This window comes from Pongo pygmaeus, chromosome 6 (assembly GCF_028885625.2).
Source record: "Pongo pygmaeus isolate AG05252 chromosome 6, NHGRI_mPonPyg2-v2.0_pri, whole genome shotgun sequence".
Classification (NCBI taxonomy): Eukaryota; Metazoa; Chordata; class Mammalia; order Primates; family Hominidae; genus Pongo; species Pongo pygmaeus.
The window spans coordinates 112,822,052-112,843,687 of NC_072379.2; the positions used below are offsets into that span (position 1 = coordinate 112,822,052).

The 21,636-nt window shown below is 34.9% G+C and overlaps 1 protein-coding gene across 27 annotated transcripts in view; it reads left to right on the plus strand.

The window, feature by feature from the left end:
- FOXP2 (forkhead box P2) overlaps positions 1-21,636 on the plus strand; it is a 606,462-nt gene that overhangs the window by 59,917 nt on the left and 524,909 nt on the right. For 19 of the 27 annotated variants that reach the window (XM_063667746.1, XM_063667750.1, XM_063667758.1 and 16 more), the window contains one exon: positions 16,628-16,769. The exons of the other annotated variants lie outside the window; for them this stretch is intronic. The gene's annotated coding sequence lies outside the window, so the exon portion shown is untranslated. The remainder of the gene's footprint in view (positions 1-16,627; positions 16,770-21,636) is intronic. 27 annotated transcript variants of the gene reach the window in all.

Genomic DNA, 21,636 nt, shown 5'->3' on the forward strand with positions numbered 1-21,636 from the left:
TAAACCTCACCTTCTATTTTCTTAGCTTGGAAGAATGCTCTGCACATAGATTCAATGAATGTTTATAGAATGAGTGAGTGGGTGAATGAATGAGTCACTCTGTTAATCAGTACAGGCAATGGTAGATTGAGGAGGATGTGATTGATGAAGTTGGAAAAGAAAAGAAAGGAGAAAGATCAGGGATATTGCTTTAGGGCATGTCATTCATCAGAAGAATTTTATTTTCACACCTTTTAAGATGAAATTTTGACAGTATCTTTAGAATGTATTTTGAACATTATAAACGTAAAAAACTTCAGGAATGCTAATTGCTAATATGATACTATGATATAAATTTGTCATGGCATAGGAGGAAAACAATTGTTGTTGCCATTGCTGTGTGTGACAGGCAGGAAAAACAATAGACATGTTACTTGGCAACAGGCTGAAACAGCATCATTATCACCCTACAGGTCATGGAACCTCCGAATTGGAAAGGATCTTAAAGGTCATCCAGTCCAACATCCAGCTTGACAGATGGCCACCTACCTAGCTTCAGCCTAACCATTTCTACTTGTTGTTACTTGTTGTGGTAACCAGTTGTATAGATGAATAATCTTAGCAGTTACAAAGCCCCTCAAATCCAGCAAAAATGTGGTTCTTTAAAAGTCAGTGCCCCTGCTTGAATACTCAGAAATTACATGAAATATTCCTTAGGTAGAATAGTATGGAGAAAATGGAATGAGACTTGGTATGTGAAGATTTGGATTTAAATCACAAATCAGCTACTTGTTAGTTTATTCTTGGTTAAAGTATTTAATTCGTTTTACACATATATAAGATGGGGTTGTTATAGGGATCAAATAGATTATTTATATGATAGGATTTTGCAAACTGTAAAATGCTATAAAGTTCCCTTTTTGACAGCCTTTTGTATGTTGATAACAGTTACATTTTTTATTTGTCTGTCCCCAGAATTTCTCTTCTCCAGGTATAAACACAGTTATATTTTGTAGTGTGATATGGTTTCGTGCAGAGGGCAGGAGACACATTAGTACCATGACATAGTGAAATACAAAACAAGGCTTTTACTTTAAAGCAGACATGGTGCAGACAGAGTACCCTTGATCCTCTGAGCAACCATCACCCCCAGAGAAGCAAGCTTAGGCTGGGTATACCCAGACTGCATGCACCAAAAGGCTCCTCCAAACCCTGTTGTGTCTGCCACAAGTCCATGTTTATATTTGTATGATAAATAGTATATTATTTTTTGCTCAAAGAGTATTGCCAATGAAATGATCATTTGATACCGGTTTATAAAGCCAAAAAACAAAAATAATTTAATTTAAAACATATCTTCCGAAGAAAAATGAGCTAGTTTATCTCATTACTAGTTAGCCTCTCCTCATCCCTGACTTTTCTGCCTGCATCTTAAGAGGAAATAAGTCAATGTGAGTAACTCCCACCTTGAGTATTTGGGAGCAGTGGAAACCCAGATTGGGAAGGGGAGGAGAGAAAGGAGGGTAGAATTCTCAAAGCTGTTTATATGTTTGAGCCTTGCCACATAGTAGGTACCACAACATGTAGTTAATCAGTATCACCTTTGGAAGCTCTTCTTTTTTCTCCTGGGATAGAAATGAGGGGTTCAAGTGGCCACACTGTGTTATTCTACAAGTCATTCAACTGCACAGAGAGGCCAAGACTATTAGTATCATTGAGCCTGGGCATTAAATACACATAAATACTCACAGCTTGATAATACACTTTATCTCTTAGGGCAAAGCCCCACCAATGTAGATCTTTTAGGTAGTTGTGTGAATTGTGGGGATTGGGGGAAGAATCTCATCAGAAGTTTGAAGGGAGTTACATTGAGTTTACGATTTAATTTAGAAAGAACAAAACTCTGTTGAATCTTCTCATCCAGGTCCTTTTTTTGATGGTTAAAATATTGATAAATTTGCTTTACTCTGCAACTTGTAACATGATTTATTTTTTCTTTCTAAAAACTTTCTTTTTCCTTAATTTCTGTAATACGCTTACTGGTACTCTTCCAACGTTTGGCTATTCTCTTTTGTCCTTCGTAGGCAACTTTCACCTATCCTCTCTACCTGAAATCTGTACCTTTCAATCTTTTCCCACTCACATATTTACATGCCCAAATGCTCTTATTAATAATTTTGCAACTAAGGCAAGGTTAATTTTGCATTAGTTGGTGCAGAGGAAGATTTTTTCCATTAGAGACTTGCTCTCTTGAGAAGCTTGCCCAGGAAGTATAGTTTGAAATAAAAGAGAAGTAAGATAAGAATGAAGTCAAGCGAACTGCTTTCCTGTATATTCACTACGTTGTTGAAAGACATGGCTATCAGCCACATATAATGAAGCCAGAAAACCTGGAAGTCATTTTCAATTTTCCCTCTTATGTTCCTTTTTCTTGATCAATCACAAAGTGAAATGGACACTAATTTATAAATATGCCACATCTGTCCTCTTTGCTTCATCTCCATTTCTACTGTTCTAGTTCAGGTTTTCATCTTTGTTTGGAGTACTACTTTTTGTTCATCCATATGCCTGTAGTTTCTCCAGTTCCTCTTTCCATGTAGTTAATATTTGACATCAAGTGTTCTCCATCCCTACCCTTACTTCTGCTTTTATACAGCTTATGGCTGGCTAAATCATTGAATTCTTAGTGCTGAACATAGCCTCTGGAATATGGTGCACATGCAAATATCTTTGAATGATTAAGCATTGGAGACAGAGTAGGAGTCAGTATTAAGAACTCTTTAAATATCCTAATGTCACTGAATCCTGTGTCTTTTTTCATGGAACATCAGACATTTTTCTTATTGGAAAAAGTGTTCAATTTTTTTTTCTAGCCATGTAGAACTTTTTCTCCTGGGTTTGTTTGTTTGTTTGAGTCCTACTCTTTTACCAGTTACTTGTGAACAGTGGTCTTGACTTCTTTTCTCCTTGGAATACCTCCATCATTTGACATAATACTATAAATAATTGCCCAATATGTAATATGTGATTATTAGCATAAGTTTTCCATATAAGCTAATAAAAAAGCTGTTACATGGTTTCACTATGAAAACAAACCAGAATGACCTTGTGAGAGGTAGAAATAAACTCAAATCTTATTTTCTTTACAAAAAAGTGCCTTCTAGCTCACCTGCACTATTTGCTGAGGTCAGATTAACATCAGCAGCACTAGCCCTTCAATTACCATCAAAGAGTTACTTTATTATTAATTCCCCCTATTTAAAATTTTTTTAATCTAGCAAACAATGTTCATTAAAGTAATAAAATAGTTTCTTTCAAAATAAAGAAGAAATGAACATCAGCTGGAGCTTCTTGAGTTAACAAGTGAAACCTTCGACTTAATTGCTTTATGTAAGTATGTGTTAAAATAAGTAAAAAGTAAAATATAGCAGAGTCATGGATAAAATTTGACTCAATTTTAGTACGCTCATGTTGAGTTAAATTTTTTTTCTTTTAATTTCTTGAAATACTAAGGACATGGTAAAACACATCATGATGTAGTGAAACAGAGCCAGGAAATTTGATTTGAGGACTCTTGATGTATACGGTAAAAATTATATTATTATCAGCGGCATCTTTAAATTAAAAAGATTGAGGGATTATATGAATACCATTTAGTGTTCATTTAGATTTTCTAGCAGGTGCTAATTTTTAAATATGTTAAACTGCAAGAAGATTGACTAGATATATTAATACGTTTCTAATCTTTACCGATAAGCTTTATTTGGTCAATTTGGCTTATTTGATTTTACTTTAATTCTTAAAGGTAGATAATACAAAGTATCTTGTAGCCTGCTGAGCCTCAATTATTTTAGGGTCCAGATGAAGAGATAGTTATCTTTTTAGCATGCAACAAAAGCAGGGTGGGGCCTGGGAAAGCTAGCCCTCCATTTGTCCCGATGTGCAGTTTTATAATTGAGATGAGTTTGTATGTTGTGTTGTCATTAAAAAGTTTGTGAAGCTTTGCCTTAATTATCCATTTCCACTTTTCATGGAGAAATTACTAAAACCAGTGCCTTGGTATGTTTCTAGAAATAGTCAATGTATATATAAACATAAATGTATCTTTATATACATTTTTTCCACAAATAGTAACAATATACACTCTTTGATGTATTCTGCTTTTTCACTTAATAGCCTTGGAAATTGTTCCCTGATAGTACATACAGTGCTACTTTATTATTATTTTTTTTGCTGCATTGTGGTGTTTATTAAATGGATATATCATCTTTATTCACAAATGGCAAATTTTTAAGAAATGTTAATAGCTATTTAAAATAGATACATATTTTTTATATGATGTCTACTTTACCAAAGAAAACTTTCAAAACTTCTTAAAGTTGCAATTATGTCACTGGTGGTCACTTTCCACTGTTGTGGTTTTCCTAGATATCAATTTTCTCTCTTTGGCTGAACTATTGTGTTTCTAGCTGGGCTTTTATTATACAAGCAGAATGTTTTTGATCAGATTGTATTTACATGACAGCCTGGAACTGTGGCATTCTCTTAAGTACATTGTACACATTTAAAATATTGTCTAAATATTTATTCACATGATGGATTACTGTGGCTGAGAAAAGGCAGTTACAACCTATTAAGTAAATAATTTTAGTTTTTAAAAATTTGGAAAAGCTTTGAAGGGGTCATAATGTCTCATCTCAGTTGTTAGAAATGGCCACTGAATACCAGTTTTTTTTCTCTAAATGGTATTTTAATTCTTATTTGCTAAAGTAACTAAGCAAAAAGGGAAACGGGAAAAATGTAAACCAGTTGTCTGCAGGTATAGACTTTCCTTCGCCCTTCCCATGGTCAGATACCATCTCCTCATCATGAATGAGCAAATAGGCAAAATCATAATTAAACAAACAAAAGAATACTATACTAGCAAAATTTTAATCTTCCTGGAGGTTAAAACAAAATTTCAAAGATATGCAGCTGAATTGCAGAAATATTTAGCATAAGTAGTTATATTTCACTCAAATTTTCATAATGAATTGTGATTTTCATAAAAATAAAAATGACTTTATTTTTGTGAAACTTCTATTTAAGAAGTCATGCTTATTTTTAGGTCAGCTTGAAAATTGGACACTACATACTGTTGCTGTTTTTTCAAAAAGGAGACAAGGTTTTTGTTCTTAATTGTAGAGAATTTATTTAAACTTATGTAAGAGAAAATTTGTGTGTGTGCATTATTTTCTTTGTTCAATCATGTGGTGCCATGTTCTTTTATTTATAATTCAGACATTATTTGAACTTTACAAGCCTTTTGCATTTATTAGAGATGAATTTGTTACATTTTAAGAAAGTGAGAAAAATTGTGTTTTATTTCATGCAATACTAAGTTTATCTAAACATTGTAGGTTTGTGATTGTAACATCTTTTGACAAGCAAATTAGACCGTAGAAAGAGCATCCAACTTGGAGCTTGGGGCATATGGTGCTACCTTCTGCAAATATAACTCAAAAACAAGTCATTCCATTCAGTGAGAGGTTATGTTCAGACTTTAGTGTGGAAGGGAAAAAGCCTCTTATCTAAAAGAAAATAGTAATCTCAGTGGAAAAATGTACCTGTCTAAATTGAAACTAAAAGAGAGACTAAGAAAAAAAGAGAGACTAAGAAACCAGTGCACGCAATTTCATTATTTTCAAGATCTAAAACTACAGCTTGAATGTAAAAATAGTTAAAGAATATAAAGTAGCAGAAATCTAAGGAAGTAGTTATTTTGGCCATTATCCCAGCAACTAGGATTATTAATACTATGAAAACTTACTATATAAAATAATAGTAGAATTAAAATACAGTATCTGGTATCTTAAAGTATGTGTGGCACAATGATGAAACAAATTGTTCTGACATTATCTATTGAATACATAATTTTTACATGTCAACATTCTAATTTTAGTTTTCTTATCTGTGACTGATAGGTAAAATAGTCTATTATGTACACATCTTAATATTTCAACATATGGATAAAGATGAGGGAAGATCTATTGATCAGTTTTGAATTCAGATTGTCATTTTGAGCACATACTTCTACAGATGGTAGAGTGTTTGCCCATCAGAGCACCAATACCTTTGAGACAGCTGTTGCAAATAAACCTCTTTTACATGCTTTAGGTCAAGAGTAGTCAAACCTGTTACAGCACCTGCTTTTGCATATACAAATCTGTTGTTTTGTCATTTCATTAAACAAGAAGAGGTAACAGTCTCTTGTGGTTGTAAATAAGTCTGGAACATCGCCTATGTGAAATGAAATCCAGCAAAAAGACAGCTGTGATTTCTGTTGTGTAGTCAAGGGAGGTTGCTTCTGTTTGGGGCTTTGTTTTTGGAAGACTGCTCGTGATTTGGAGGGAGGGTAGAGAAGCAAGTGTATGTTTGGAGGCAAGAACAGAGAAGGTGTTTGCTGTCATTGACTGTAGGGTAGTTCTGAAGTTTGACATGCCCAGAAGCTAATGAATGCCATGTGGGGCCCCCATACACTGCATACCTCAGTTTTCATCATCTGGTGAGCCTGCAGCAGGATTTCCAGGCACTGGAGTCGACAACATGTCTACTTTGGTTTGGAACTGATTGATCCACGGAACAGAACATGCTTGTGGGATCTTCCCTTGCTATAGAATGACATAAATGATTGAAATGTTTTCTTTAGGAAAAAAGTATTATTTGTTTATAGATCTTATTGCTTATGGGAAAGAAATTGTCAAATAGTAATGCAAGCAGAGTTTGCTGGAAACTTTCACATTAGGTTTGTGAATTATTGTCTTGTTTGACTTTGGCATATTAGAAATAAAACTGGGAAAACACAATTAGGTTAAAGAAAGGGTAGAATAAATTTTTTCCTTATCTGTATCTCTTAAAAAGAGTAGTGGCATAAAATAAAAATGGCACCTCAGGATTTGCAAAATGACAGAAGATTTTACTCTCTGTTGCCATAGATTGCTGTGGGGGAAGAAAAGGAAAATACTAGAATTGATGAACAAATGTTGCATGCTGTCATTTTAGATTACATTATTTTACTGTGTAGTTGTTCCTAGTTTTCCTTTTTGAACAATAGTGAAAAATGCTTGTGACATAGAAAGTAATGTTACAAATCTGTTAATTGTGTTAATTATGTTTAAATGTGTTTCTTCTGACATGGAGTTACTATGAGCAGGAATAAAAAATATTGTTTTCTAGCGTTGGGGGGAATTAAAAATTATTTCCTGACCTTTTAACCTTGTCAAATGATTTCCCTGCTCTTGACATAGTGCATTATATTTGCAAAGGTTGGAAGTTAACTCTTCAATGTACCAGGCATCATTTTTATTGGGATATTAATTCTCAGAGGTGCTAATCTCATCAAGATTTGTAGGCATTTTCTTTCATAGGCCATTCTGATTTGTAGCTCTTTCTTTTCACAGCAGTATTAAATACCAAACCTTCTCTGATATGGAAGTTCATTAGAGATATGTCTTTGATGGCAGCCCTTTCCTGGCTTCAGTTTCAAATACCTTGATGTAAAGCTTAAGAAGCCATTGTGTTGTAAGCCCTCCTTGATGTGCCTTATTTAGATCTGCATAGTAAATCAAGGAAAGTAAATAACAAGGCAGCAGATGGAAGCATGGAGATAAGACCAGTGAACAATTGTATTTGTATTTTGTTATGATGTTGACAGGAGCTAAAATTCACTAATCTAGTTCAACTGATCTGCATTTCAAAGAAATCTCATTTAGCAGCAACTTGAAGGTTTGTAGGATAAAGTTCTTTTATTGCAGCTTTTATTGCATTCTTTGCTAATTTATCTGGTCAAGATTTAGCCTTGCTTACTTAAAGCAGCAAGCATGTTACAAGGAGTCTTAAATACTATGAAAGCATTAATGTCTAGACTATGAACTGAAGGTAATTACATGTCCAGCCTTGAATAGGGTACATTTAGAAAATGCTGTTGTCCAAACTCAATTGTCAGGGCAATATAGATAAGGTGGGTTTTTTTTTTTTCCACCTCTCCTGCGTATTTGCTCTGAGATTTTTTTCCACATCATAAACAAGCTAATAAACAATCATCAACTACTCAGAAATTATTCAAAAAATAAGTGTAAGTACATCTCCTTTAAGTGTGAATCCATTGATGCTGATACTTGTTGTGCCTTTTTGAGAATGGAAGATTATTAGTTTTATAGTTTTGATACCCTTATTTGACTCTACAGTTATAAACATGTAAATATATAAGTGAAATGGTTAATGTGAACTTCAAAGTGTTATAAAAAACATAGTCTGTAGACAACTTGTACAAAGAATATTGGTGTGTTCTACTTTTGATTAAATATATTATTTAATGGAAATTAGTATTTCGAAATGTGTTCAAAGAGATTAAATACTATATGTGTATATTTATATATAAACTGAATAGTGAGTAAATTTGGATTTCCAAAAGAAAAGACTGCTAGATTTAGGACAATTATCCTGAGGTCAAATCCTGTCTCTGCCATTTATACCCTCTAAGATTCTGGGGAAAATACTTCTGTGAATTTCTTCTGTAAATTGTGGGGATTGAACCAGAGTCTCACAAAGTCTTCCCAGTTAGAAGATCCTTATCATTCATTGACAATCTACTTTATGTCAGGTACCAGTCTTGACCCAAAGATTATGTGGATAAGTTCTTTTCCCTAAAATAACTCATGTAAATATTCCATTTTCTAAAATTGGCTGCTAATACAGTTATTAATAGAATATAAAAAATGACTTAGTACCCCTCTTTCTGACTCTTAACAACTACTTGGATGACCCTATATATGTTGGGTATTGTAAACCAAAAATAAAATTATAAGACCCCCAACTGACTGATGGACCCACCTCTCATCCAGGAAGGACATTCCAAAGTAAACCTGAACATCTAGTTCAGGCCATGATGGGAAGGGGGATCAGATATGCCTCATTATATCCTCTTCCTTTGGAATTCAGGCACAGCTGTTCAGCATTAACATTAAAACAGAGCTCTTAAGACTGACAAAACAGACTCTGTAGCAGTAAGACACCAAATTCCAGCGTGACTCTAGTATAGCATCACATGACAGATAGCAGACCCTCCAAAAAATTAAAGTGTTTTACCCCAAAATATATTTCTTTGACATATTTTGAAATGGCCCTGGAAAGCTGTCTCTTGTGGGGAAAAGCTACATTCCACAGGGAATCCCCTTCCCTTTTCAGGTCTTTTCCCTGATGCAGGAGAGAATTAGCGAGGAATCTGGCACCATTTTAGGTCTGATAACGTTAGCAGTGGAAAGTGTCTGTGTCATGTGGCACCAAAGTATTTTAGTAGCAAATCTGTATGGGTCTGCAACAACCTCAGTTCTTACCTCCTCAGAAGAAAGAATTTGATTGAGGGGCATAAGGCAGGAGACACTGAGGCAAGTTTTAAAGCAGGAGTGAAAGTTTATTAAAAAGTTTTTGATCAGGAATGAAAGGAAGTACACATAGAAGAGGGCCAAGTGGGTGACTTGAGAGATCAAATGTGTGGTTTGACCTTTTGACTTGGAGTTTTGTATGTCCGCATGTTTCTGGGGGGTTGCATCCCTTCTCCGCTGACTCTTCCCTTGGGGTGCGCTGTCTGCATGCACAGTGGCTTGCTAACACTTGGGAGGGGAGCATGTGCAGTGTGTTTACTGAGGTTGTACACGTGTTCACTTGAGGCGTTCTTCCCTTACCAGTCTGAGTGTTACTAGAAGGTCATACACGAGTTAACCTGTGCCATTTAGCCTCTTAATGCACATGCTTCCTCCCACTCACCCAACTCCTGAGATCTTATCCGGAAGCTGCTGATCACCAGTTTTAGTTTTTTTTCTATCAAGAGACTGCCTTTTCCTGGTGCTGGCTGCCACCAATTATTATTTTACAGAGACAGTTAACAATAACTTGAAACGTTATTGGTTGCCTGACATTTTTAGTGTGTGTGTGCGTATGGGAGGAGAGCTCTCTCCTGCTCTGCTCATGTCTGACTAGCTACCCACTGTAACAGTAGGAGCTCTGAAGCCAGCTACCTGGAGGCTTCATCTGCATGATAAAAGATTGGGTTTCACAGCCCCTTATCTTAACCCAGATATTCCTTTCTATTGATTCCAGTTCTTCAGATAATAACTCTTTCAACCAGTTGCCAATGAGAAAATCTTTGAATCCACCTATGACTGGGAGACCCATTCCCACTTCCAGTTGTTCCACCTTTCAAGACCAGACCATTGTATATCTTACATGTATTGATTGATGTCTTACGTCTCCCTCAAATGTATAAAACCAAGCTAAGGTCAACAACTTGGGCACATGTCCTCAAGATCTCCTGGTGTTGTGTCACAGGTCATGGTACTCATATTTGGCTGAGAAAAAATCTCTTCAAATATTTTTCAAACTTGACTTTTAGTTGACAGTATGCTAGTTTTAATCTTACTTTTCATACTGTATGTAGTGGGCCTTAGGAAAGAGATTTATCTTATCATTTAAAAGAAATTGTCATGTAACATGATTTTCATGAAAAACAATCTTAAATTTTAATGTTGATTTAGAACTTTAAATAAATTATTTAATACCACGTGTTTTATTTGCCTATCTCAGTATAGATTGTCTAGTAAGTTTTTTATAAAAGCCAATGACTTGGTTGGCATGACACATATTTTTGACAGATTTATTTATTTGGAAATAATGGCAGTGATAATTATTTCTTGCAATTCATAAAGATAAAAGATTAAGAAGGACTTAACATAACTGTCTTTGAGTTATACTATAGCTCTGCCTCTATCTTCCATACCATTCCTTGTCAAATGACTCAGTAATTTCTTCATAATAAAGCTACATTGTTAGGAAAGACACAGATGAATAATATATTCTCTATTTTCAAATAATTTTAAATTAAATGTTAGAAATCAGGTATGTGGACAAATGTATTACATAGTAGATTACATGGACAGTTTTTAGAGGGGAGCTGTAGAGAAAATGCTATTTGAGTAGCTTATTCCTGGCTAAGAGAATAGGGGAGTATTTCATGGAGTTAATGGTAATTAAATTGAGGCTTGAAAGGTATGGTAACATTTGGACAAATAGAATTTGAGAAAATAGAGACATGCTAAGTGGAGCAAATTGAGACTCTAAAAAAATCAAAGCAAATATCTAATAGTTCAGTTTGATTCTAGAATGCAGAGATAAGTGAAACAAAGTAAAGGAGAGGCAAATTCAGTCCTAAGAATGAAAGGCCTTAGGTTTTAGGCTAATAAGTTTTGTTTTATTTGGTAGGTATTGAGGAGCCCCTCCCTATCCTAGTTGATGCACTTGTAGGAAGAGGCACCAGGGAAATATTTGCATGACTTGAAGTCACATATATTAAATTTAGGCATTAATGTGTTCCCCCACTTCCCCCTATGCCAGCCTAATATACTATAGAAACATATTATATATTTGCAAAAGGTATGTCTGACATGTTCTATAAAGATAATGATGAGAGGGATGTTTGAAGACATTCGGTGGATGTGAGAAATATGAATTTGAAATTGTTATTGGAGTAAAGAGGGAAAAACTGTCATTATAGTAGTAGGTGGAAGAGAGACTGCTTTTAAGATGCTTTCTAGAGACACTTAGTATTCTTTGGTATATATTTAAGAAACAACAATATTTAAGAAAACAAACAAAAAGGCTTGAGATAGAACTGAAAATATATCAGCCATTATTTGAATAAGAGTCAGAATCAGAATATTCAAGTGAAGATACTTAAGAGTCAGTGGAAGACAGCTGAGCAAAAGAGGATGAAAAATTGCATTTACTAGATGTTTTAAAGTGCTAAAAGTCAATAACAAATATTTGGTCAAAATGTAAGTGTGTTGTATAGCAAAATATATTTACTGATTGTTCAAAACTCAAACCAGACTTTATTTGGAAAACATGTTGTACTTGGTTGTCAGGTCGCAGGCTAGCCCATCCATTTGCACTCGTGTTAAAAAAGAAGGGAGTGGTCCTTGTCTTTTACAGAGCTTGCAAGTATTATTTGTTGGTATTTATTTATTTTTTAAATATGAAATTAGTTGTTAAATCTTAAAAATTGGACTCTGTCTCACTCACTCTCTCATGCACACACATAATGATTTACCAGTCTGTCTGGAAAATTCTGATTTGGCAAGACTAAACCTACATTCCTACAAAGCAGTAATGGCGGTAATTTTATGGGGCTTAAAAAAACACCTCTTTAGAGACTTTGCCATAGTCTCATGAAACTTTCCTTTATCTTGCACCTTGCCTAATTAATATTTTTGTCTTTAGGTATTTTATTTTGTGACCCTTATGATGTATGTGATATTTATCATATTATTCTTTCTGGTGATTGTTGCCTTGAAACCTAACGACTACATGCAAAAGTTTTTGTAGTCAAAATAAGTTGGGATTACAAATGAGAGACCAGTAACTGATCACTTATTCTAGCGGGTTTAGATTCACTCTGTTTTATGTTGCCTTGGAGTTTTCTGCAGATGTTCACTCCTTCCATAACTGTTGGTTGTTTCCTTGGTCTGGGAACAATACTATCAGATTTACATTCAGAAAAGCAAATAACAAAAAAACTTAGGTTGGGTGTGTAGTATGGATTCAAGAGAGTTAAGACTGAAGGATAAAGGACCAGAAAGGAGATTGTATAACCAGTAGGTATTTTAAATGTGAAGGTTAGGGGAGGGTTGTGGACTGGATGTATATGTTCGAGAATCATTTGCAGCAAGTAGTTGTTGATTCAAGAAATAGAATACAAATTGGGACTAGAATGGTATCTTGAGAAAACTGACATGATAGAAGCACATGTAAGAATAGTAACCCACAAGACTGAAGAAGCAGGGTTGAGAGTTAGGAGAGGAATTAAGAAAGAGTGGTATGCAAACCAAAGGAAGAGTTTTGAGAAGGAAAGAGTAAACAATGAGCTAAATGAAGCAGAGAAGTTAAGCAAACTATGAATTAAGAAGTCACATTGGATTTTTCAGCTAGGTTATTCCTTTCCTGATAATAAAATGTTTAGTTTCAAGGATATAAAGATTTACTAAACTCTGGGACCGTCTATATAAATTTATTAATGTTGAAATAATGGAATCTCATTCATTCTAATTCCAACCAATGATTTTTTTTTCATGTAACGGCATCATGGAAAGTAACGAAAAAGAAAAAAAAACAGTAATTTGTTTATAAAAAGAAATAAATGATAAATGAATAATACACTAATGATATTTTGGATGAATATGTAAAATTACCATCCGAACTGGGATACTTTGGAGAGGGAAAGGGATGGCTGTTAATAATTGCAATAGGTATGAACCACATGTATCCCAGCTAATCCAGGACTAACGATCACTGAAATTGTACTTCACATTTATTCAGTGCTAGTTATGCTAGGAGCCAAAGGGGCAAGTTACCCTTGGGCTTCTGAAGGTTCACCAAAAAATCAACTTGCAAAAGATAGATTAATTGGAAAAAGGCATACAAATTTATTTAACATGTATACATAGGAGCCCTCAGCATGAAGATCCAAAGATACAGGGGAAGTTCTCTATTTTTATACAAAGGCTCAACACACTATAGACAGCTGAGTAGAAATATTGGAGGAAACGGGTATGATTTAATGCTAATAGACTGAGTGGAGAACTCCAGCAAGGCCTGTCTGTCTAGATTCTCCCTGGCCTCTAAGCATGCATTCCTTCCTGGTATGGGGCAGGACTTTCTGGGGATCTGAAGACCTACAGTCAAATAGTATAGGTCAGATAATTTCTTTACAGCAAGTTATGACACGGAAAGGTGAGGGAAAAAATTAGAGTAATATTTTTAGGTTTTGACTAGCTTTGGGGAAAGGGGGCTTTGATTTCTAGGACTTCCCTTGAGGAAGAGGGATTCTAGTTTCTATGGCTAGCCTTGGGGGAAAATGGGACTGAGAGACAGGAGTGCAGAAGATAAGAGACAAAACTTTGCTTTCTGAGGCTACTTCTGAGGCCTTCATTTTGGGATATTGTTTTCTGAGCCCCAAAACTACCAGACAATAAGAAGAGTTCTTTATAGGTTTATCTCATGACTAGTTTTAGTTGACAACATTTGTAATTCTTTCTTTGTATATGGTGAATTCATTGACATATATACTCTACATAATTATGGTGACTTAAATGTTTATTTAAAAAAAAGGTGCCCACTATATCCAAGCTCTGTCCTAAGGGATGGGAAATGAAGATGATTAATACATAGTTCTAGTTGTTAATGACTACCAGCATACTTGAGAGAATCTGCAAATGAAATTTTAATGTATTATAGTAAAGTGTCATGTTGATAGTGTGGTTTGTGAAGACCTCAACTAGTATTTTAGTACATTATATACTATAATTTTTAGGGTTAAGGTTAAGAAAAAGTACAGCTAGTTGTACATATAAGTGGGATTTTCTCTATCATAAAAAGTATATTTTCTCTGTGTGTGTGTGTGTGAATAGGTCAGTTCTGTATCACAAAGGGATGCATTTCCATATTGATAATGTAATTTTAGCCACACTAAAGCTATATCCTGTGAAGAAGAGTCTGGCATACTCCTCTGACACATCTGGTAGATACGGATGGCATTAATTAGCATACGTATTGTTATAAATGACATGTCAGTCCAGGACAACAAAAAGTATTTGTTATTGATGTCAATCATTTATCCTTTGTCAGTTCAAAAAGCTTCCCTAAAGGAATGTGCTTGGTCTTCACTGACCCAAAATACTGCAAAACCACTTCTGTGTTCTGGAAACTAAAGCAGAACTACTTGTGCTTCAACTGTCATGTGGATATTTTCATCTAGAAAGTGCCTGTTGATAAGTTTCAGTACTAAGACTTTGAAATTTGGCCAAGATTAGTTGAATCTTTAGAAAAGAAAACAAAACACCTACTCTAATCCTAAAATCTAGTCTTCAGTGGATATAGCTTTAATCTTCGGTAATGAAATTTATGTTTTTATTTCACCTTGAAATAATTTTGAGATATTCCAGGTAAATAATTGCGAATATCATTTACATTGGTTAAAAACAGAAGAAAATTGCACGAGTATCAATTTGTGATCAGATGATGATTTAAAGAGGTGCCCTTTTGCCCACATATATTTTACTTTTTGTATCTTAGCTATTCTGATATAGATGTCTTTTGGCTTTGTTTTAACTATTTTCTCACAATAGTTTTTTTTTTTTTTAAATAAATACCGCCAGTATATTGTGTTAAGTTTATGAGCAAAAACTAACTTTAAAGTGCTATCATGCACGTTTCCCCTAAACACGTGTGTGTGTGTGTGTGTGTGTGTGTGTGCGTGTATATGTATATATATATATAATTTTGCTTTAAGTGTTCCCCCTGAATTCCAGTTTATTATTTAGTGGAAGGGAGTATGAGTGATTTTAAGATAAGGCAAGGGGATGTGATCCAGGTAATGGCACATGTTGAAGACATTTATCTTTCTTTTTTTTTTGAGACAGGGTCTCACTCTGTTGCCCAGGCTGGAGTGCAGTAGCATGATCTCAATCTCTGCTCACTACAGCCTTTGCCTCCTGGGTTCTTGCAATTCTTGTGCCTCAGCCTCCTGAGTGGCTGACATTACAGGCGCATGTCACCATGCCTGGCTAATTTTTGTATTTAGTAGAGACGGGGTTTCACCATGTTGGCCAGGCTAGTCTTGAACTCCTGAGCTCAAGTGATCTGCCTGCCTTGGCCTCCCAAAGTGCTGGGATTACAGGCGTGAGTCAGCATGCCAGGCCGAAGATATTTATCTTAATTCTTAATTTTAATGATGCAGAAAATACCCATTATTGGAAACTTAGGTTGTGATGAAATTTGAATATAGAATGAATTCTCTTAAACTTATGAATGTTCATCTCACCAAAGGTCAGATATTCATCTATCACATTTCTGTGTTCTTGTAAAGAAAGGTGGGATGTGTTGCATTTTTACATCTTATAAATTTGTTTGAGAATTAAAATGAAACCAGATTTAGAAGATACCCATGTTAAATACTCTAAGATGTCCAATATACCTTGCTTCAGTAGCAGTTTCCCAACCTTTGTACCATTAAAAAAAATCTCATTCCAGATTTCTTGCTGTCTTACAGACCCTGTACTGTTTCTGGTCTGTTTCATGTTCTTAAAATCATCTTTTTTAATTATTCCATTAAAATTTTCAAAAGTATTTTTTCCTTTACACTTTTCTAATCATCCTGTAATTCTTCAGCCCTAAGACATTAAAAAAATGAGTAAAAATATCTCATACCTAATCGTCTTTGCCAGTCCATTCAAACTCATGGATTTGCAAAATTATGTTAAAGTCTTTTAAAAAATACATTTGAGTAGGCTTTGTAGTCATTTAGATTTTGAATATTAATTTTCTCTTGCTATGCTGCTTAGCCATAAAAATGAAAAAGAAGATAGATGTGGGTTTCTTTTAGTGGTGTTAATTTAAATACTAGATTTATTTATTATAATGTTTAACAAGGCAATTCTTATATTTCTGTTCACCTCATATCCAACAGAAAATAATAGGAAGATTCAACCCCCCAGTACAGTAAGAAAAAAAAAACTGATGCATTTTGTAATAATTGATTAAAAGTATAATTTCCCTCTAGATCAAACAAATAATAGAAGTCTGTTGAAGCTTTGTCCTGACCTATCCTGGAAGTAGAATACTCTGGAGAAAGGAGCATTGTAAGCACAAAGAATAAGATTCCTCAATCCTGAGAGAGAGAATGAAAGTCTAACTCTCCAAATGTAAGTCATCTGTACTCTACATATTTTTCATCTCTCAGTTTTTATTGCTATTCAGGTTTTAGTAGAAATAATTTGCTGACAATATTGTTTGGATTTTTTCTTCTACAAAATATGCAGGTGTTATGGTTGTAACTTCTAAGTTTTGATTTGTGACAATACTTACTAACATAATATAAAATGATACCTTACAATAATAATATTTAATGTAAAATAGATTAATATTAATTGTATTTTCTGATGGAGAGCTGTTAAGAATTTTGAGTATTCTGATGAAAAGAAGGAAATTTCCTTTGATATAGTATCTGCAGTTTTGCCATTATAATCTCTTTTTGCTCTAAACTTTGGTTTTTTTTCTTTTATATTTCTTCATATCTGAGAATAAGACTATCTTAATATGTCTGCTTGAATCTACCACCTGGTAAAAGATACATTAATTTCTTTATTCACTGTGTGTGGTGAAACTGAATTGGACTGAATTTGTATCCATAATCTGCAACACAAATATATCAATTTTGTCACCTCCGTGTACTGGAAAGACTGATTCCCTATCTGTTAGGAAAAACTTAAAAGATATGTATTAATGATTATATAGAAACATAGAATTTTGTTGCTGTTCAGAAGTTGATAGAAGGAGGATAGAAGCTAATACTTGTCTTAGGACAATTAGGAAGAAATCCCTTGTTCTTTGTGATGACTTTTACCTGGAAAGTTACCTAGGGCATCATCCTTATGATAGTGTGATATAATGGTATGTGATATACTGGTTTAACTGCCAGAAATTTGACTTTTACTTAATAATTGATCATTTTATTATTCCTCAGTGAAAGATCTCAATGATACGTATTTTTTGGTCTTTAAAAGTTCAAATTCTACAGTAGAAAATGAAAACTTAATAAAGTTGACTATGGCTAAGTCATACATTGCATACAGTTATCTCCAAAATTGACAAGGTTTTCAATGCAATATTCTTACTGACATAGCATCTGATGGAGTGGTCCAAGTGGCCCACAGTGAAAAATCTACATAATTTCCAGGTTCATGTTTAATCTTGTTATGTGGTGCATTCTGATAGAGCCACCTAAACACTGGTCATTCCTGAAAATCTACAATTATAAATTAGCACAAACTGAATTTAGCAGTAACTATGCATAGAAAAGGAAGACTTTTTCATTTTGGACATAGATGTTCAGTTCAAAACTTTTTTGTTGTTTTTTTGGTTTTGGACTTAGATGTTCAGTTCATAACTTTTCTTTTTTTTTGAGATGGAGTCTCACTGTCATCAGGCTAGAGTACAGTGGTGCGATCTCGGCTCACTGCAACCTCCCCCTCCTGGATTCAAGTGATTCTCCTGCCTCAGACTCCCTGAGTAGCTGGGAGTACAGGCGCGTGCCACCACACCCAGCTAACTTTTGTATTTTTAGTAGAGACGGGTTTTCACCATGTTGGCCAGGATGGTCTCGATCTCTTGACCTCGTGATCCGCCCGCCTCAGCCTCCCAAACTGCTGGGATTACAGGCATAAGCCACCGTGCCTGTCCCAAAACATTTTTTAAATCATTGAACTAGATAGAAAAACCTTGAAGAAATACTACAAACCTTACCATTCTTTTCACTAACATGAAGCAACTTTTCTTCTTATTGAAAAGTGTGATGAAACTTGAAAAGCCTATTTAAATTTGGTGGGTCAGTAGTGCGCTCCCATTTATGGTTTGAGGCTGATGAAGAATTGGAAAATAATGCCGTTCACAGAAAAATCTTGGTGACCCTCTGCTCTACAGAAATAAAAATGAACAAATTATAGCACAGATTATAGTGGTTGAACTGCAGAAATAAAAAGTTGAGTGGAAAACCTCTACCCCCCAAAATTATACAGTATGTATATTTATATTTATATATATATATAAAGTTCCAAACTCGACTTTAGTGTTTGGAAATGCAACAAGTGATGATAACAAAATTGGAATAATGGTTAAATTGTAGGTAGGTAATAAATTGAGGTGGAGGTTCCAGAATTTTCTGGTATGTTGGAAACATTCTGTTTGTTCACCTGTCTGATAGTTACATGGAAGTTTGTTTCATGAAAATCTATTGGTGAGAAACTGGATGCTTTTCTGCTAAGGTCAGGGACAAGGCAACGAGGTTCCTTCTCACCTCTCCTATTCCACATTATACTGGAAGTCCTAGCTAAGGCAAGAAAACAAAAAAAGGAAACAAAAGACATTATGATTGGGAAGGAAGAAATAAAACTGTTCATTTGCAGACGCCATGATTGTCTATATAGAAAATCCCATATAATCAATAACAACATAAACTCCTGAAACTAATGAGTGATTAGTGTTAACACAAGGTTAATATACAAAAGTCAATTGCTTTCTCAGATGCCAGCAGTGAACAATTGGGGTTTTAAATTAATAATACAGTACTGTTTATATTAACACCAAAAAGATAAATACTTAGGTATAAATCTAATAAAATATGTATAAGATCAATATTAGGAAGACAATAAAACTCTGATGAAAGAAAATCAAAGATCTAAATAAATGGAGAGATAGTCCCTGTTCATGGATAGATGGATTCAATATTTAGATGTCACTTCTTCCTAAGTTGATATGTATGTTCAACACAATCCCTGTCAAAATCCCAGCAAGTTATTTTGTGGATATTGACAAACTAATTCATGAGTTTATTCGGAAAGGAAGAGGCCCACATTAGCCAACGTAATATTGAGGAAGAAAAAGAAAATCAGAGGACTGACAGTCTCCAACTTTAAGACTTAGTATAAAGCTAAGTAATCAAGACAATATGGTATTGTTGAAAGAACATAGACAGATCATTGAAACAGAGTAGAAAACTCAGAAATGGACCCACACAAATATAGTCAATTCATCTTTAACAAAGGAGCAAAGACAATTCAAGGAAGAAAGGACAGTGTTTTCAACAAATAGTGCTTAAACAACTGGACATTTATGTGTTAAAAAAGTTAATCTAGACGACCTTATACCTTTCATAAAAGTGAACTCAAAATGGATCACAAAGCTAAATATAAAACAAAAAACTATAAAACTTCTAGAAGATAACATAGAAGAAAATCTAAGTACCCTTGGGTTTGCTGACGACTTTTTAGATACAACATCAAAAATATGATCCATGAAAAAAATTAATAAGTTGGATTTCATTAAAATTAAAAATTTCTGTTTTGAGGAAAGCTACTGTTAAGAGAATGAAAAGATAAGCCACAAACTGGGAGAAAATATTTGTGAAATAGGTATCTGATAAAAGATTTGTATCTAAAATATACTACAAAGAACTCTTAAAAATAATAAGAAAACATATGGCTAGGTGCGGTGGCTCACGCCTGTAATCCCAGCACTTTGGGAGTTCCGAGGTGGGCAGATCACGAGGTCAGGAGATCAAGACCATCCTGGCTAATATTGTGAATCCTCGTCTCTACTGAAATTACAAAAAAATTAGCCAGGCATGGTGGCATGTGCCTGTAGTCCCAGCTACTCGGGAGGCTGAGGCAGGAGAATTGCTTGAACCTGGGAGGCAGAGGTTGCAATGAACCAAGATTGCGCCACTGCACTCCCACCTGGGTGACAGAGTGACTTCGTCTCAAAAATAAATAAATAAATAAAATAAGAAAACATATAACTCAATTTAAAAATGGACAAGAGCTCTAAACATATACCTAACTACAGAAGATTTACATATGGCAAGTAAGCCTATGAAAAGATGCTCAATATTGTATGTCATTAGATAATTGCAAATTAAAACATTGAGGTACCACTACAGACTTATTAGAATGGCAAAAATCCAAAACACTGATAACACCAAATGATGGTGAGGATGTGGAGCAATGGGAATTCTCACTCATTGCTGGTGGAATGCAAAGTCATATAGCCACTTTGAAAGACAGTTTGGTAGTTTCTTACAAAGGTAAACATAGTCTTACTATGTGATCCAGCAATGACACTCCAAAGTATGAAATGAGTTGAACTCCAAATTAGCTGAAAACGTAAGTCCACACAAAAACTTGCACAAGAACATTTATAACAAGCAACTTTAACTAGGGTAACTTGGTTAAACATCCTAGATGTCTTTCAGTAGGTTAATGGATAAACAAGCTGTGATACATCCAGACAAGGGAATATTATTCAATAATAAAAAGAAATGAGCTACGAAACCACAAAAAGACATAGAAGAACCTTAAATGTGTACTGCTAAGTGATTGAAGCTATGTGAAGAGGCTGCGTACCGTATGATTCCAACCACAGGCATATGCTGTTTTGTGGTGGTTCACTTTGTTGTGCTTTGCAGATACTATGTTGTTTTACAAATTGAAGGTTTGTGGCAACCCTGAGTTGAGCAAGTCTATTGGTGCCACTGATATGGTTTGGCTCTGTGTCACCATCCAAATCTCATCTCATAGCTCCCATAATTCTCACGTGTTATGGGAGGGACCCAGTGGGAGATAATTGAATCATGGGGGCAGGTCTTTCCCGTGCTGTTCTCGTGATGGTGAATACGTCTCAGGAGATCTGATGGTTTTAAAAACGAGAGTTTGGGCTGGGCACGGTGGCTCAGGCTTGTAATCCCAGCACTTTGGGAGGCCGAGGCAGGCGGATCAGGAGGTCAGGAGATCGAGACCATCCTTGCTAACATGGTGAAACCCTGTCTCTACTAAAAATACAAAAAATTAGCTGGGCGTGGTGGCAGGCGCTTGTAGTCCCAGCTATGAGGGAGACTGAGGCAGGAGAATGGCGTGAACCTGGGAGGTAGAGCTTGCAGTGAGCCGAGATTGCACCACTGCATTCCAGCTTGGGTGACAGAACAAGACTCCATCTTAAAAAAAAAAAAAAAAAACAAAA